A 10,284-nucleotide genomic window follows, 5' to 3' on the forward strand; every position below is an offset into this window, starting at 1 on the left:
TGACATGATCAGATTTGGGTAAAAACAAAAAGTACAGATGAATAATTCAAAATCTTATCTCCTCTGTATCAAATGGGGAGTAGAGATTCTGTTACCCTGAATAATGTACAGAGCCCTTAAAAAAAAATATGGTCTTCCCCTAACTGGTTTGGCTCAATGGATAGAGCATCGGCTTGCGGACTGAAGGGTCCCAGGTTCGATTCCGATCAAGGGCACATGCCTGGGTTTCGGGCTTGATCCCCAGTAGGGGGCATGCAGGAGGCAGCCAATCAATGATCTCTGTCATCATTGATGTTTCTATCTCTCTCTCCCTCCCCCTTCCTCTCTGAAATCAATAAAAATATATTTTAAAAAAATGGTGGACCTTGAAAAATAAAAAGGTCTCAGAGTCCCCAAGAGTGTATCTATGGATACCACCTAGGGGTCCCTAGACTCATTTGGGAAGCCTGGGGCAGCCAGAAATGCCCTCAAGGTGGTTCAGGGAGCCTGGTTCTTGGAGAGGAAGTGGGCTGAAGCCCTCCAGATCTGTGGGGGCGTGAGCTAAGCCTGAGGACAGACAGGCCTTAGGTAAGTGATCAGAGTGGACAGGAAAACATCATGCTGGGACACGCGAAGGGCAGAGTCTGGGAGACCAAGACATTGGGGGAGGGGGAATGAAATAGTGGCTGAGGAACACACTTAAAGAAGTCATGCGGGTGAAGGTTCTAGGAGCTATTGCCAAAGGCCTGAATGTCTCACCACTTGCACTTTTTAGCCTGTATACATGGGCAGACCTAAGGATTGTTTTAATTAAATTTATTTGGAAACAATATCAAAATTTTTTTTAAACATTTAAAAGGCTGTATCGTACAAAAAACTCCCCCCACTTCCCTATTTGAAAGTGAGTTGACAATTTAATACCCCATCATCCCCAAATACTTTAGTAGTGGCTGTCCTGCAAACAGGGGCATTCTTCTTTACCAGAATACAATCAGGAAATCATTACTGACACATCACTACCACTAGCCCTCGGATCCCATTCAAGTTTTGCCAAATGTCCGTCTTCGTAGCAAAATGACCCCATTCAGAATCATGCATTCCATTGGTTGTCATGTCTCTTTAGTCTCCTTCAGACTGAAACAGGTCCTCAGACTGGTCTTGGCTTTTATGACCTTCACACTTTTGAAGATTACAGCCAATTGTTTTGCAGAATGCCCCTCAATTTGGGTTGGTCTGATGTTTCCTCAGGGTTACACTTTGGGCAGAAACACCCTAGAAGTGATGCGTTCTTAGCACAGCCTGTCAGGAGGCCTGTGATTGCTCCTTGTCCTAATGATGCTCCCTTTGCTCAGCTGATTAGGCTTGTATCTACTAGGCTTCTCCGCTGCAAGTCATTCTTTTTCCTGCCTTGTAATAAAGAAAAAAAACCTGGGACAATTTGAGCGTCCAAATATTAATTGTAATGTCTGATAACCCACGGAATAAGTTATATAAATTTAAATTTTGTTGAGGAATGCTATTTCTCATGAAACTTCCAATCAGTTTATTAATTTATATCAATATAGATGCATGACTTCCTATTTTATTCAATGGGTATATATATACTCCATTACAATCTTTTCTTTTTTTGATGCTCAAATTGCCATTGATTTGTCCAGTGAGCTCTTGTTTTTGTGTTTTGAGCCCTTTTTACTTTCTGGCATAGATGTTCCAAGCTCACACTTTGCTTACCCCAGCCCTGGAATCAGCCATTTCCACCTGATTTATTTTATTGGAAATGGTACTTAGAAATGAAGATCTAGGCACAAGGTGTGCCCATTGCTATTAGGCTGTGTCAGCTCCCAGGACCTCTTAGTGTGCGAACAGCTAGGAAATACACACACACACACACACACACACACTTACATATATATTTTTATATGTGTGTATTGAAAACCCTAAGTTCATACTGATAGTTCATATACCATTCCAACATTCTAGTTTTCTCTTTCCATTATTTTTTTTTAAATATATTTTTTATTGATTTTTTACAGAGAGGAAGGGAGAGAGATAGAGAGTTAGAAACATCGATGAGAGAGAAACACCGATCAGCTGCCTCCTGCACATCTCCTACTTGGGATATGCCCGCAACCCAGGTACATGCCCTTGACCGAATCGAACCTGGGACCTTTCAGTCCACAGGCCGACGCTCTATCCACTGAGCCAAACCAGTTTTGGCTCTTTCCATTATTTTTAATGCCTTTCTCTGTCAGTGAGAAATCTGGCTATTTTCTTTCATACATTAACTTACTTTATCAACGTTCCTGTAACCATCCTCCCATCCCCATCGCCACCCCGATCCCTGAACAAATGCCTTCCTGGCATATGACCCCACACTGAACCATCCCTCTCATTCACCCCACTCAGGTTCTGACAGCCCATGTGGGTGCCCTTCACCCCACGGGCTTACACGGAGTCGGGTCAGCCTCACTGGGTTCTGACACCCTTTGCCCTCCCCCCACCCCGCCCCCCACCACGTTCTCACTCAGGAAGATGCCCTTTTCACCCTATTGGGCTACCTCTCCATGCCACGCCACCTTCCCATCCGGTCCCCCGACACCCCAGAGACATTCTCTTTAATCTGCTCAGGTTTCAGACTGGCTCTGGGTCTTCACAGCTCCCACCCATCTACCATGCTCTGTCCACCTAAAGACTTTTAAGGCCAAATCAGTGAGATAGAGGGTTTTTATTTTGAGCAGAGAAGCTGATTGTGTGGTAGACATCAGTTGACTTGTCTGTTGCCCCGTAGGAGCAGGGTCCACCTAGTTCTCTTCCTTATCACTGACATCTTGAGTGTCACCCACTTAAGCCCACTGTTCCTCAGAAGATAGCAGTAGTTGCTGAGGAGCAGCAGGGAGGAGGCCCCAGGAGGCCACATACTTCAACCACTTATGCGGAAACCCACGCATGCAGATGGCAGAGAACTGCTTTGCCTAAGAAATCAGGCAGTTGCCCAGGTGATGGAATTTATGGTGTGCTGAAAGCTTGTCTGCCCTAAAATAGCTCTCCTGCTCAGTCTAAACTAGCAGTTCATGTCTTCGGATTTAAAACCTGGTGTTAGGCACTGCCCAGGGTGGGGAAAGTATGCAGATGGGGTAGAGGGAAGCAGCAACGACTCCTGGATTCTCAGTCACGACTCTGCTCCCTTCCGTGTGACCTTGACAATTTTCCCCTCTCGTCTCTTTCCCCATCATTTTGTTTAATATATTTTTTATTGATTTCAGAGAGGGAGAGGGAGAAGCATCAGTGATGAGAGAGAACCATTGATCGGCTGCCTCCTGCATCCCTCTACTGGGAATCGAGCCACAACCCAGGCATGTGCCCTGACATAGGTCAATGCTCAACCACCGGGCCATCAGTCTGGCTCTTTCCCCATCTTTAAAGTGATGCTTTTCTCAGGCCTTTTCAAGAACTAAAATCTTTCTCTCTCATACCATTAGCTCAGGGCTGGTTCAGTTTCAGGATTATCTGCATGCTGGGCACTGCTTGAAGCAGGCATCTCAAGGCAGCCAGCTTGCCTATGAGATAAGTGAGATTTTCCAGAAGAGGAGCTAAGATTCAGAGAGGTTAAGTGACTTGCTGTCTGCTCGCCTCCTGTGGGCCTGCCATAGAGAGAACATATCCTCTCAGATGGGTTTTCAGGGAGCAAAACCACCAAAGAGTAATTGGAATTGCTGACATACCTTCTCAACATGAACATATTATCTGTACGCAAAGTTTAAACAAGTACAGTGTTTAGTGTCCTATACACTCCGAAGTTTAATTCCAGGCTAACATTTGTTAGATGATTCTGAGTAGGTCAGAAATGGATTCCCAGCAAAATGGTGCCAAATATTTTAAATATCAAGGACAGATGTAACATGCCACAGGCTGCTGACAGATGTACCCAAGCAACCCCATTCTCTAAATAAATTACTGCCTTAAAAAGGACATATTTTAAATTGTTGAATTTTTCTAACAAAAATTAAGATGCTTATAATATGAAATTCAGATCTTATTTGCCTTTTCTAGAACTTGAAATAGAAGTTCTTTAAAGGAACTGATTCAGTGAGGAACTGAGATTTGCTGGGAGGCAGGGTGGGGAAGATGGAGAAGCCTGATGACCATTTAGGAATGTTAACTACATTCCAGTAAATGTTCTAGAGAAACATCATATATGAAAATACCTTGACATTCTTGTGACTTACCTTGAGTTGTTTGATGAAAACAATCATAATAGAACACAGTTCAGCCCTGCCCAGTGTGGCTCAGTGGACAGAATATTGGCCCGTGCAGTGAAGGGTCTTGGACTTGATTCCCAGTCAAGGGCATGTACCTGGGTTGCCTGTTCGACCTCTGGCCCCAGTTGGGGCACTTGCTGGAGGTAATCCAATGTCTCTTTCTCATATCAATGTTTCCTTCTCCCACCCCACCCCCCCACCCCCGCTTCTAAAATCAACGGAAAAAAATATCCTCAGGTGAGGATTAACAGAACAAAATAGAATACAATTCAATGTTAACAGTACTGGAAAAAATGTTAACTTTATTCACATAGGAATTTATTAACAAGATTAGAAGCACTTGAAAGGTTAGGCTCCTCCTCTGTGAAATGCTGCCCAAGGTCTCAACCCTCCCCAAAAGAACCCTGGTTCCCACTGATCTGGTACCCCCAAAGCCCCATTCCTGGCCTCTCAATCCCCTGCTATCTCAGCATCTCCTCCTCCTTCAAGCTGTAAGATTCCCTCAGAATCAAAGCCCAGGAAGAGACTTTGGGCTATGTCTCAAGTGTGGCCTGGCCCATTGCACCAGCAGGGTACACTGTCCATGCGCAGTGGTTTTGGCTCCTTCCTGCCTCCTGCTCCCAACACTGCTACAGGCCTGTCACCTCAGTCTCCTCCTAATCAGAACACACTATCTGTGCCTCATCAAGCAAGTCAAGTCAGAGCAGGCATCAAGATAGCACTTTGCATCCTTGCGGCTATCTGCAGGCCTTGCAGGGTAAGGAATACAGCACTAAAGAGCAAGCACTGTCCTTGCCTCCAGATCGAGGGCTCAGCTGTGTATGGCATCCCATGGGAACTACACCAGGAGAATGGTTACAGGATATCCATCCCTCCAACCTGTTTTCTTTAGAGATGATATTTAAACGACAAAATGTAAAATGCCACAAATGGAAATGGTAGATTCTACAAAGGGGGCGTTGCTGGAACAATGTTTATTAGGGAGTTTCCTGGAGGTGTTTTCAGGGTCAACAATCACACTGAAAACCTACCCTACACCAGGCACATGTGTACCTCCTCCAATGTTCACAATGAATGGAAAGACATTTTATCCCAACGTTACAAAGACAGGCCTAAGAAGGGTGAAGTTCCCCAATTTTGGTTTTTTTCTTGTTCTGCTTTTTGATCAATTGCTCATCTGTCTAAACTAAATTTGCCCGATTCCACAGTAAGACTTCTACAAGGTCAGAGGAAGTACCAGGATTGGAACCCACCGGAGCCTAATCCTTCTCTTCCCAACAGTTCGGCTGCCTCCCTCCACGCACTGCTCCCAATACAGAGGTGGCAGGAGAAAAAACCCGGATGTAGACCTGGTGAAAGTCAACATCTCAGGGCCTGCCAAAAGCCCTTACCACAGGTGACCCCCTAAGCTCTTCATGCCTTGAGAGGCAGCTATCCTTCCAAGATAGGAGAGTGGCAGGCACAACCCTGCCTTTCTCAGCAAAGTAACTGACTGTGGACCCTTCCCCTTTTTTACCGGTGTACTGTATTCTTTCTCTTTGGGTACATTCTCTGCCATATTTCCCCACCTAACAAGAATGACTCCTCCATCTGTGAAAGAAAGGGAAAAAGGTTAAACAGAAGCACACATGTGCTTAGGACAGCCGTGGGCAAACTACGGCCCACGGGCCGGATCCGGCCCATTTGAAATGAAAAAAACTAAAAAAAAAAAAAAAAAGACCGTACCCTTTTATGTAATGATGTTTACTTTGAATTTATATTAGTTCACACAAACACTCCATCCATGCTTTTGTTCCGGCCCTCCGGTCCAGTTTAAGAACCCATTGTGGCCCTCAAGTCAAAAAGTTTGCCCACCCCTGGCTTAGGACCACATATGAAAACACTTTCAATGGGCCTATTTCCCCATCTGTTTTAAATGAGTATAATAAACACCTGCACAGCACCACGATTAGCTGAAACTCAGAAGCTAAACCTCTTGGATTCAAATTCTGGCTCTGACCTTGGTAGCTGTTTAGTCTATCCATGCCTCAGTTTCCTCATCTGGAAACTAAGATGGAGATGACAGAGGCACTTGTCTCTCAGGGTTGTTGTGAAAATTAAATCACTCTATATGAAACATCTAGAGTCACTGGAATACAGCAATCTCTAAAAATAAGCATTTGCTTTACAATGCTACTGTTAGTATCATCAAATAATCCCCCAAATAAGTGTTTATTCACCAAACTTCCTAGTTTCTACAACTGCTGGTAGGTGTACAGGATGATGTAACCTTTATGGAAAGGACTATGATCATCTCAAAACAAAAACTACAGAAGTACCTTTATTTACCTTTTGACTAGGACAGGGTGGGGAACCTTTTTCTGCCAAGAACCATTTGTAAATTTATAACATCATTCGAGGGCCATACAGAATTTAATATCAACTTAAAAATTAGTTTGCTGCCCTTGCTGGTTTGGCTCAGTGGATAGAGCGTCAGTCTGTGGACTGAAGGTAGCTGGGTTAGATTCCGGTCAAGGGCACATGCCCGGGGTGCAGGCTCAATCCCCAGTAGGGAGTGTGGAGGCAGCCCATCAACGATTCTCTCATCATTGATGTTTCCATCTCTTCCTCTCCCTTCCCCTCCCCTCTGAAATAAATAGAAATATATTTTAAAAAATCAGCCTGCTATATTTGGTCAAACATTTAATTAACTCACCCCTAATACCTTGGCAGGGCCAGACCAAACGTTCCCCACCCTTGGACTGGGTAGAATCACTGCTAGGAAATTACCCTGAAGATACATCTCCACAAGTAAAAACAACGTATGCACAAGGCTACTTATTGTGGCATTATGTAAAAACATGACTGGAAATGTCTTAAAAGTCCAGGTATGGGAGATTTGTTGAATCAACTATGGAACATCCACATAATTGAGTACTATGAAGCCATAAGAAAGAATAAAGACAACTATAAATCAAGTTTCAAGCAATGTTAAATATTTTAAAATTACATATTGTATGCCCACTGAAAGGGCCTAGCACCCACTAACGTTGAGCATGCCTACAATCCAGACCAGCGGTCGCCAACCTTTCGGACCTCGCAGACCACCAGTGGCCCACGGACCATCGGTTGGCAACCGCTGGTCCAGATCTTAGTTTCTCATTTCCAATCCCCACTAAAGGGAACCAGGACTCCTTGGGAAAATGGCTGATTCCAGGCGAAAGGTAGGGAAATGTAAGATTAGCATGGAACATCTTTTTGTGACAGAGAGGAAATGTTCAAAGACCAGTTGGGGGGGGAGGGGTGTCCATAGGACACAGCTAAGAGTCTAGTATCTAGAATATAAAAAGAACTCTTACAACTCAATGATAAAATGACAATTTTCAAGTGAGCAAAAGGTATGAATAGACAATTCTAAGATATACAAATGGCCAATAAGCATATGAAAAAAATGCTCACCATCACTAGTCATTGAGACACCACTTCACATCTACTAGGATGACTATAATTAAAACAAACAAACAGAAAACAAGTGTTGACTAAGATGCGGAGAAATCAGAACCCTTACACAGTCCTAGCTGGTTTTACTCAGTGGATAGAGCATCAGCCTGCAGACTAAAGGGTCCCAGGTTCGATTCCAGCCAAGGGCACATGCCCGGGTTGCGGGCTCGATCCCCCCCCCCCCCGCCCCCAGTAGGGGACGTGCAGGAGGGAGCCAATCAATGATTCTCTCCCATCATTGATGTTTCTCTATCTCCCTTCCTCTCTGAAATCAATTAAAAAAAAAAAAAAGAACCCTTATACATTACTGTTGGGAATGTAAAGTGGTTTAGCTGCTATGGAATAGTTTAGTGGTTCTTCAGGCAACATAGAATTACCATATGACACTGCAATTCCACTCCTAGATATATTCCCAAAAGAACACGTTTATATAAAAACTTATATATGAATGTTCATAGAAGCATTATTCATAATCAATAACTGGAAACCCAAATGTGCATTAACAGATAAAATAGGGGTTTATCCATGCAATGGGACATTATTCAGCCATAAAAAAGAGTAAATTACTGATACATGCGACAAGATGGATAAACCTGGAAAACATTATCCTCCTATATAATAAAAGGCTAATATGCAAAATTGTCCCCTTGGGAGTTCAACCATGAGTTAGATCGCTCACTATGATGTGCACTGACCACCAGGGGCCAGCGCGGAATATGGTGGGTGAGCAGCGGCAGCAAGCGGGTGGGGGAGTGGGGAGGGGGGTGGGGAGGGATGACGATGACGCTGAGGGAGTGAGGGAAGGAGGTGGTGGGGAGGGAGGTGGAGAAGTGGATCGGGCATGATTACTGGCCAGGCCTAGGGACCCTACCCATGCACGAATTTCGTGCACCAGGCCTCTAGTGCTAAAATAAAAGAAGCCAGACACAAAAAGGCTACATACTGTATCATTCCATTTATGTAAAATATCCAGAGTAGGCAAAGCCATAGAGAGATTTGTGATGGCCAGGGAATGGGGGGATGGGAGAATTAGGACTATTAGGTATAGGGTTTCTTTTGAGGGTGATGGAAATGTTCTGGAATCTGATAGTGGTAATGGGTACACAACATAGTGAATATACTAAAAAATCCCTGAAATCAACATTTTAAAGTGGATTTGAAGTTGTGAGTTAAATCTCAATTAAAAAAAAAAAAGACACAGCTAGTTGGAGGAGATCACCCCTCTTCAAATCTGGGGCAAGCTAAGCATAAAAAATACTGAGTTATTAGATTATAACACTTTGAATTTAAAAAATAAAACCAAATTCATAGTAAAAATTACAACCCAAAAGGACAGAGGGAAGAAAACTCTTCTTTACAGATGAATGCCAGCTAATAAATGTAGAAGGCATGATGAAATAAGAAAATTACCATTTAAGAATTCCTAATGTAATAATTAACTAACTGGTGAATTTATATAAAAGAACATTAGAGTTCAGTATACTTCTCTTTCAACTTTTCTGGAGGTTTACAATTTTTCAAAATAAAATGTTGGGGAGAAAGTCTGTACACTAAATCAACTTTAAAGAACAAACCCAACATGCTTAAACTATATCAGAAATGCAATAATGTCTAATACAAAGAATCTAATTTTCTTGAACATATTTTACTATTCCCATTATGATATAGTTGCTCTTCAAGTCCTCTATGAATCCTCAAGGCTTCTAAATTAGTTAAATGAAAATCACCTAGCCCAATTCAGACAATCAAAAATTTATTCAAGAGGAAAGAAAGAAAATAGGTTGGACAACTCACAAACCTCACTGTGCTTTACCCACTACGTGGAACTCCACATACCTCAAAATAATGGCTTTCAAATGTTTTTTCTTTACAAAATTTCTGAGAATTTCGAGAGGTATTCATTTTTAGCTACAGGGCAGACACTCCACATGTTGAGCAGACAATTCAATGTATCTCCAATAGGAAGATTTGTCATAAAGAAAGTCACCAAAAATTGTAAGCAGTCTGGATTCATGTTTATTGAAGCCAGTAATTAGAGACATCTTCTTTCCCAGCACTAGAAAGCAAGGTTCCACATGACTGCATACTGCATCTGGATAGAGCCACCCCCCTGGACCAAGGCTGCTCGGGGAATAATCTGCAGTCCTAATTTTAAGTGAAAAACACCAATAAACTTAGTATAGAGACAACAGTGAACTTTCACTTACAGTATCAACATTGTTAAGGTCATGATGTACAGAGCAGTCACTTTCAACTTTGTTAAAACTAATGAAACGCGAAGTCTTCAATTTAAATACTGATTTTAAAATGCCAATCGAAAAAAAAAAAAGTGCAAACAAAATTAAATAATTCTAGCAGCATACCCGTTGCATTTTTAGGAAAGAATAACTCATGGCCTCGATAAGGCCACATCTTCAAAACTGGGCTTATTTCTTTGATTTTTCCATTTTATAGACAAACAGCAGATGTAACCACTATAATGTATATAAATAGTCATAAAATTCTATTTAACAGTCTACCATACAAGTGTATTCTGCAAATAACATGAATTTTACTTTAAAAAGTA

Source organism: Myotis nattereri (assembly GCF_964212035.1).
Source record: "Myotis nattereri genome assembly, chromosome: 15".
Taxonomy (NCBI): Eukaryota; Metazoa; Chordata; class Mammalia; order Chiroptera; family Vespertilionidae; genus Myotis; species Myotis nattereri.